The sequence below is a fragment of the Alosa alosa genome, chromosome 22 (genome assembly GCF_017589495.1).
Source record: "Alosa alosa isolate M-15738 ecotype Scorff River chromosome 22, AALO_Geno_1.1, whole genome shotgun sequence".
Classification (NCBI taxonomy): Eukaryota; Metazoa; Chordata; class Actinopteri; order Clupeiformes; family Clupeidae; genus Alosa; species Alosa alosa.
In genome coordinates, this window is record NC_063210.1 from 25,445,502 (window position 1) to 25,455,501 (window position 10,000).

The following is a 10,000-nucleotide window of genomic DNA, read 5'->3' on the forward strand; positions in this document are numbered from 1 at the left end:
TTTTGACATCTTCATTTCAAAAGGCTATATCTTAAAAGTGATAAGAGATAGAGACTTTCTGTAAATTAGAGAAATATTAAGGATGACCCAAAGTTTATGTAGAGATTAAATGTTTATATCTAATTTGCATATTATGACGTCATATGGTGGCGGCCATCTTGGATTATAGAATTTTCATGAAAAGTTGCATGTTTGAATGATAAAATGCACCACTTCTTTCCCCCCAAAATGTCCCTCACCTTCTGTATGCTATATTGGACAATACTGAATGCTCAGGTAAATAGTAAGTAGTAAACAAACTGTATAAATCATTACTAATAAATGGCAGAAACAAACCAAATGCATGTAGCGGTAGGCTGGCCTTTTGCTGTAGAGATTTTCCATTTACTACATACAGTAGGCACTCTGATTCCATGTATGGGGCACATATATATTATTCAGATGACACACAAACACAAGTAGACAAGACCTGTTTAGTTCAAAAGCTCACTTGCCACGGCAAGGCACAGATCAGGAGTGACGAGACAAGACAAGAGACAATGTTAGTATTTGTTTTCTTTTTGTTGATATTTTTTTTGTTGTTTTTTTCTTAGCTGACAAAGACACACACATCACAAGGACATGAACACACAAAAAAGAACACATGTCCTAAATGGTCAGGGAAATAGATAATCAACAGTGTAAATCATTACTAATAAATGGCTGACAATTTTTTTTTTATGTAGCAGGCCTTTTGCTGTAGAGATAATGACTATCCATATCCATATCCTATCCATACAGGGCCGGCATTCCCATCATCTTGTGATAGACTATGCATGGCCTAATGGCTCTCCTGCCCCGTGTCACCACCTCTGCTCCTGTTGCGAGCAGCATGGCCAGATCTGCCTCATGCTTTCGGCGGCCGAGTGGAGAGAATTTATGAGCTCGGACTAGGCCTACTGTCATTCTCATTGCGACTCTCCACACTGCCTCTACGTTCCCCCCTAACTGTCCTATGAGCACTTCGACCTCGTCTAACATACCCGTCTCGTCTAACATATAGTGGCATTAGACAAAGGCTCCACCACGTTACTGTCGCTGCGATTGCGGAGAGGCACACGTTCAGAAGACAGAAGCTAGCGCTATGGATATTAGGCTACCTCCAGCCTCGTTCGCCACACCACTAACACCCTGCTAACTTCCCGATGAACACTCCGAACCCGTGAAACATTATTCCCACCAGTGACATTGGGCAAACGATTCAACGTTTGTGCTTGGTGGTAAACTATGGAGTAAACTCTCACTTTGTCCAGCTGCATCATTGCAAGGCAGGGACGCATCTGAAGCCTCACTAAACGAATCACCGTCATTTTCTGAAGGCAGATATTCCCCTTCAGAATCAGGGTCCGCGAATAGAAGACCCAACACTTCATTTCAGGTAAACTTTTTTGATGCCATTAGACGATAATCTAATGCAAATACTCGCTGACGTTGACAATATCGCTCTGACAAAGTGGCTCACACGCACACTAGCTCTGGTATTTCACGCACTGATTCAATGCGCTGTAGCTAGAAAGTTTTGTTTAAAGCATGTCGTTTTTTCGACTCGGGATGACGTATGACATGTCTGCCATCTAGTGGAGTGGAGGTCGAACGAAATATGACACCCTATTTGACTAAATCGGCCGTTTTATTCAGTACCGCATCTTGTCGAGTAAACTCGACCGTGGCGCCTCGAGGGTTAACTTACACAGATGCGCATACACAAGAATGAGTGCTCACACCACTACCCCCTAATGCTTTGGCTCTTTATTTGATAACAATAAATTAAGAAATGTTTCCTATTCTGGGAAATGTTTAGTTTCTTTTTCTTTCGGCCGCGGTTCAATGATACCAGTGCCAGAAATGATCCGCGGACCAGTAATCTCCTCGTCGAGGAGGCCCTAACCCTGCAGATCAGACAGAGAACGCATAGGCCTACTGTATGGTTTGCAAAGAACACTTTGCATGTCCAGTGTAGGCTACACGGAGAGTGACAGTGTCTTGGAGCGGCCGCACCCCCCGCAACTCTAACTCTAGGGACAATGTCATTGTTCAATAACCTGACTCCGCCAAATGGATGCTTCCCATTTGCTCTGCATCTGGGAACTTTCCGTAGGAGAACTTTTGGGAAGGGACGAAAATACTAGTTAGCTGATTGGATAAACCATCTGTCTATCACCACCTATGTTGGTTATCGCCGGGTCAAATCAAGCAAATCAGATGAATGAAGTGTTCTTCTAATGCCTTTGTTTAATATACAATTAAGTTAGGTAACGTAACTAACGTTAACGTTTTTAAACTCTACTTTGTCGGTAGTCATGAGAAGTTCGCTTGCTAACAGAACATAAATATGCTGCCCAGAAACCTTGTGAATAGTTCTGATTTTTTTTACTATACTAACGAGGTTGAAATATAGACATTGCCTACAGCATCTCCTTAACAGTAATGTTAACAAAATGACAGCATTCATATGACAAAGGAAAACAAATTCGGTCACTCAAGACTGTGCCACCAGTAGGCTACAGTCCTACCCAATAGGCCTACTCGAAGCAGATAGCGTTGTCTGACGGTCGAGTGGGTTAATGCACGTATTTCCAGAACAGGTCTGCAACTTTCAGGCAGTTCTGAGTTCGAATCTAGGCAGGAGCAGAGCCATCTCTGCTCATCTATTGTTATCATTTTTTGCAAGGTGTTGCTCCTGGCAATACTTGTTTATTAGACGTTTGGTGATTAATTGATAGCTGGTTTTAGGACACGTTAAACGTTCTTTATAATGCGTGCATAAAACGACTGTTACGCGCTGTTACAACTGTAGGCTACCATGATTGCAATACAAAAATATGCACGTGTTAGTTTAGTTAGTTTTGTGATGTTTTGCACTTTTGCCTCATGTGTTTTCAGGTTTGAGGGCTTTTTTGGCAAGATTGACCTTGGTTAGACTCTGCATATGTTATTTCTCCGTAGGCTATGGAAAATAAAGTCAATTTTCGACACACGTCAAAATCAAAATTAACGCGAACACATTTTGTTTGAGCAGGAGACAGAATACGCACGCAGGCACAACTGGGCTACTTGTTGTTTTCTTTTACTCGGCTATCTATATATGGTTATCAGCACACAATGTTGGGCTAATTCACTAGTTATGGATATCACAAGTTTAAACAACGAAAACAGAAAGGATGGCAAAGCTAGAGGAGTTATTCCAGATGGGCAAGAACAAGGTAGGCAATTGGTGTGCTTGTCAGAGCGTTAGATTACAGCTGTTTAAAGCCAGGCGCCACGGTGCGCTAGAACAAAACTAAAGGTAACTTTAGCTATAGGGCTGTATCAATTTGTCCAAATGAATAGGTCATCGAGAGCGTTGTTGTTGTATTATTGCATGTGGATATTGTTATGCTATGTAGGCTACTTTTTGCAATACACGGACCTAAAACCGAAAACGGACAAATATTGTACACGCGTAAATTTGTTTTTATGGGGTGGGGTGGGGTTGGTGGGTGTAATGCATTACCATAAGCTCTCTCTCTCTCTCTCACACACACACACACACACACACACACACACACACAGTACCTTTCTTAGCCACAGTTAATTTTAGTGGTGATATGTGTTATGGACATTGTTATGCACATTATTGACTGCAGTTTATTCTTATTAATGTCAGTCCATGAATGCATATTGATCAGTTGTTAACTAATAATGTAGGCCTAGAAGTTGCATTTGAAAATGTTACTGTTGTAGGTTTTTTGTTTTTTTTATTTCAGCCACACTATTTTAAAGTGGTTAGGACTATTATTTCACACCAATTTTGAATAAGCCATAGCCTACTGCAATACCGATTTCATGGTTGCACCATGCACATGTTCGCTGATTATGTGGCCCTCAGTAACCTATAAATTCTATGATGTGGCATGAGTTTGACACCCCTGCTCTAAAATATCTGTCCTGGCCTGGTTGCACCGGATTGTGGCCAAACGACAGAAGCACGGAGAACCCTCCTTTGTCTACCAAAAAGTGTTACTTTGTGCCCCGCGCTCACCCACTGCTTGTGAAAGAAGGGGGTGGGGGAGGGGGGCTTAACGTGAAAAAGCTTAATGTCCCAAAATGGCAACAAGTCATAATGGTAGGCTACAGGAAGTGGGGGGAGGATATGGGATGACCAGCCGTCTTCGCTGTGCTATTCAGAAAGCATCTTCTATTGTCTTTCCAGGCGCACACACTCGTAGACTATCGAGATATGGGATGACCAGAGCCGTCTTCGCTATGCTATTCAGAAAGCATCTTCTATTGTCTTTCCAGGCTACACACTCATAGACTATCGAGGTGCCTTAACAGATAGGCTCTGCTCTTTGGGTTTGGCCTCTGTTTAACTCAACCCTCTTGTTGCTTGCAGTTTGTTAAATAAAGCGATGCAGATTACATTATTTATTTCTGATTAATTCGCCTTTTGATGTCATTTTGCAACATCTTCTTGTTAGGCTGGGCTACTGTCAATGTCCTGTACAGGTAAATGTTCAACAATTGCTGGTGTAGGCCTACAGGTTATAATAAATTAGGGACTGTTCAGGGGCTACGGAGGAGTTTTGGGGGCGTTAGTCAAAGACCCTCCTACCGCCAGCAAGAAATTTTCTATGACCCTCAAAGTGATTGTGAAAAACGCATGACCCTCCCCAGTCCCAACAATGTAGGCTATTGATGCCTTCTGTAGGCTACTGGGTCAATTTGGGAGCTTGCATGCTCACGACTCCTTCCTTGAAATGCCTTGAAAAGGCTGTCGTTTACACAATTTCACAATAATCACTGGGACGAAACAAACCTGTCAACTTTTTCGGGTTTTGCTCGTATTTTAACTTTTTTCCTCGCTGTCTTAGGAGGAGCTGCAGGGCCGTCGCAAGGGGGTCGCGAGGCCATGTCTTGAACTTGACAGATGCATGAACTTACGTGCATGAAATCATCGATAGCTTACTTTACATAGTAAAGGCTACCGTTGGTGCATTTTAATAGTAGCCTAGTCTAATAAGCTACACCAGCTTGTCTGTAAGAGGGAAATTGTATAGCCTATAACATTAAGCTGGAGTCACATATTTGGCCATATGGTGTTTATCATAGGCTACATCTAAAACCAAATAGTGTAACAAAGGCGAACACTTTAACAGGGAAATTAATTGGGCATGAATCATTGTGCTGGAGCGGTATTTGTCAATGAGCAGAAACACACCGACATTCAAACTGTTGATAAGAAGTGCACTCATGGAAACTGGTCTGTAGGCTAACATTGGACAAATAAATGACACTGATTCGCCATATCTTGATTTGCCGCCAAACTCAGCAATGAAATCATAGGCCAGTTTGCAGGTAGCATAACATCTTTTTTCAATTAATAGAATGGAGAGCCGAGTCTCTCCTGTGACATTGAGGTCATAAAATAGTTTTAATAACCTGTTCAACCTCGAAAGCTTACGTTCACCGATGCCAGTGACTGATGCTTCGTTTTTTCGGAAGCTTCGTTCAATCTTTTTAAGTTTTAAGTGCAGTAGGTCCCTATCTGCCCCCTTTGGAATTATATCTATTATATTATAGCCTATTATAAGGTCCAGTGCGTTATGTCCTGGGATTCGGACGTGCTCAAAAAGAAAAGAAAAAAAACTTTTTTTCATAGGCGGTTATGAGGAGCAATATGAGTCATTATCATTCAGACTCAACCCTCTTGTTGCTTTGATATCTTTTTTCGATTAATGGATTTTGAGCGTCGGCAAGCAGGCATGTTGTGGTTGCAATTTAAGTGAAATTTCTACAGTAGGCCTACAACATGCAACATGCTTGTTAGGCTGGGCTACTGTCAATGTACTTGTACAGGTAAATGTTCAACAATTGCTGGTGTACAGGCTATAATCAATTAGCTAAATCATTTGTCTAGCTGTTTAAAAAAATCTTGCTACATTCAAAGCGCAAAAGGTGCTTTGATATCTTTTCGTTTGAGCGTGGTTGCAAACATCACTGCGGTTGCAATGAATGAGGATAATTGGTTTTATCTGCGGATTTATTTTTGCATTATTTTGAATATGACTATTTCGAGTCTCAACAGCACATCTACTTTTTCCACACTCATCTAGTTCTAACACACATATCCCTCTCGCTTTCTCTCTCTCCATCCCTCACACGGTGCTTTCTTAAAGGAGCTGCACCATCTTACAACAATTGCATCTACATTTTCATATTAGAATGTTTTTGTCAAGTGTGTTTAAACTACCGTGATCAATTTAAGTTCCGGCCCTCATTGAAAGTCTCGTAATGCTTATCGTTACACTATCAAATCTATAAGTAACGTGACAAATAGGGTATAAGATATATAAACTCATGCTATTGTATTATCATATACCGGTATGTTTGGTAATGGCTCAGCTTTCTCTGATTGTTCTGACTTGGAAACTGCATCATGGAAGCAGTAAGTCAAGTCGTATCAAAAATAGTAGTGGCAGAACTCCAAAGTGACACCTTGTGGTTGTTTGTGTCAACTGCAGTTTGTGCCATTTCTGCTGAGAAAATGGGGTGCGTGATTCCTGAAGAAACCCGTCCAAACTTAACTGGGACCCACTGTAGGCCCTACACTTCTGAAGAAAGTATATTCCTCCATTATGGACTGGAATCGGCCGTGGAGGATGTCTGTGTCGTTCATTCCTCCCAGCTGCATGGCTGAGACTCATAGCTTTACAGCTTACCCAGGAATACTTTCTAATTTGAATAAAACTTGCGCGATAGCTATGCTCATCTCATCTGTGGATGCTGTCATGTTGTTTGTTGCGTCACACCTAAACCCGCCTCAAAACCAATGCTGATTGGCCATTTGTTTGGTGAACTGCTCCAAAATGTCCTCTATCGAAAAGATGGCAGACTGATCTGCGAGCTGAAGCTGGCGAGATCAGGATGGTCTCACGAGGCTATTGTAGCACTGCCCTTGTAATATCATTGACAGAATGTAAATCACTTTGGATTAAAAGTGTCTACTTTAATACACGCACATGTGGAAGTACGGGTTTGTGTGCATCACGTGTGTGTGTGTGTGTGTGCATCATGTGTGTGTGTGTGTGTGTGTGTATCACGTGTGTGTCAAGTGTGCAGTGGCATTGAGTGGGGCTGTGTGTGTGTGTGTGTGTGTGTGTGTGTGTGTGAATGTGTGAGGTGTGCAGTGGCCTTGAGTGGGCCTGTGTGCGCGTGTGTGTGTGTATGAGTGTGTGTGTGTGTGAATGTGTATGGTGTGCAGTGGCATTGAGTGGGGCTGCTGTGGCGTGATAGACCTGCTTATATCCTGTCTCAAATGTGAGTCAGATGGCAGTAATGATGTTGCATAATCATCAAGGCAAGGGACACACTGTGGGGACAGGAGTGTGTGTGTGTGAGTGTGGAGTGTGTGTGTGTGTGTGTATATATGTGTGTGTGTGTGTGTGTGTGTGTGTGTGTGTGTGTGTGTGTGTGTGTATGTGTGTGTGTATGTGTGTGTGTGTGCGTGTGTTGTGCGTGTGTTGGTGTGTGTGTGCGTGTGTGTGTGTGTGCGTGTGTGTGTGTGTGCATGTGTTGGTGTGTGTGCGTGTTTTAGAGTAAGCCTCTGGACAGCGGACACACTGCAGGGACAAGGATTATACCTTACTGCCTCTGGAAACACACAACCCCTCTCTGTGTGTGTGTGTGTGTGTGTGTGTGTGTGTGTGTGTGTGTGTGAATACCTGTGTGTTTGTATGTGTGTTTGTGTGTGTGTGTGTGTGTAGTGTGTATGAATTGATGTGTGGATATGTGGGTCAATGGATTGTGTTTGTTTGTGTATTCAGTAAGTACAGACTGTAAAGGAGTTTGTGTGTGTGTGTGTGTGTGTGTGTGTATGTGTGTTTATATAGAAATGTAGGTGTCACCTTATCCCTAATGGGCACATCATGGTGTTGAACTGTTATTAGACTCCTTTTCAGCACCAGTTGGATCTTCTCATGACACCTGCATGCCAATCCAGATAAAGAATTGAAATGTGTGTGTGTGTGTGTGTGTGTGTGTGTGTGTGTGTGTGTGTGTGTGCGCGCGCGTGTGTGTGTGTGTGTGTGTGTGTGTGTGTGTGTGATGTCATGCTGCTGGATTAGACCTCTGAACTTCCTGTACAGACAGGGTCACAGCCCTGTCCTGGCACCATGGCGGACCAGATTAATACCCTGCTCTACCACGCCTCTGCTCTCACTGTGTGTGTGTGTGTGTGGTGTGTGTGTGTGTGTGTGTGTCCTATAGGGAATTGTATATATCTAGACATGACAGGGTTGTGGAGAATCAATAAAGAATATGGTTACAATTTCAAGCATGATTTAAAGAAATTCACTTTTTAAAAAACTATTGCAATCAGTTAGTGTTTTTTAAGTGATTATGGATTTTTATAGTCTAAGAGCAATTTTGAAAGCAGTATTGCTTAAGCCTATATGATGCACCAAAGTAAGTAGGAATGTTGGACATGTCTTAATTTATATTAATTGACATCTACAGACTATAGGCTTTCAGAAAATATATGGTTTAGATCGTCAATTCAGCTGTCCCTTAATAGTGTAGGCCAAAATGTAGGCCCATTCTCTTACCCCATTTATAAAACCCATTGAAGAATTATTTTCAATGTGCCAATTAAAAGTGTACAAGTGCGTGTGTGCGTGTGTATGCTTGTATTTGTGTGTTTGTGTGTGTGTGATTGTGTTTGTTTGTTTGTGCTGCATATATGAGAGAGAAATGTGTGTCCTCTTCTGAATTGTGGACACAAATAAAGAAGTAAACTGTGTGTGTGCTGTGTACTAGAATGTGTAGCATTAGAACAGTTAATGTAGGTATTAGGTAACAACCTACTGTACGTGTGTGTGAGTGTGTGTGTGTGTGTGTGTGTGTGCTAGAGTGAGGTTTGGGCGCATAATTCTATCTGAACCTGGCCCAAGTCTGTACCCGAGCCCAACGCAGATGACACCTAAGTTGTTCCCATGCTAGTGATGATTAGATGTTCACATTTGTGGATAGCCTGTCTTTAGCCTATTACGTTACAATGTTCAAAATGGAATTCTTAAAGGGATATTCCACCATTTGGGGAATTACACTCATTTTCCACCTCACCTTGAGTTAAACAATTGAGTTTTACCTTTCTCCAGTTCATCCAGCCGTTCTCTGAGTCTGGTGATACCAGTTTTAGCTCCAGCCTAGCATAGATCATTTAATGAGACTAGACCATTAGCTTCTCGCCAGCTAGCATGACGTTTAAAAGTGACTAAGATTTCCAGGATTTTTCCTATTTAAAACTTGTCTTCTCTCAAGTTAGAAAGTGCAATAAGACCAACGGAAAAAGAAACGTGGCGATTTTCTAGGCTGATTTGACATGTAAGTATACACTTATTCCAGCGTAATAATCAGGGATCACCATGGGCAGAGCAGCACACTGATATCATGCAGCACCTGAAAATAGTCCCTGTAGGCTAACTTCCAGCAACAAGGTTGAGCTGCAGCAGACAAATCGGTTAGTGACTGGATTATTACGCCTGAATGAGAGTATAGTTCCATGTCAAATCAGCCTAGAAAATCGCTACATCTGATTTTCCGTGGATAGCCACACTCTAGTTTGTGTGTGTATGTCTCTCTGTGTGTGTGTATGTGTGTAATATACATGTGACAAATCTGTCTCTGCATGAATGAAAGTGAGGTTGCAGAATAATTTGCCTCACAGCCAATGATATCCTTCATCTGACCTGTCACACCTCAAACCCACCAATCAGAGTTGCCAATCGTATGGAGTACAGTGTTATTGTAAGAAAATGGGTCAAACTTCACTAGTCCATCTGTTACAATGTCAACCAGGAGGGAGAGATTAAATACACAAAGGGTTGAATAAGACACCACAGGACTGCATGCATATTGGGACTCTTAATATGACTCCTGCAGAAGAAGTATTGAGCTATTGACTTCCTGTCAGGGCAGGCAG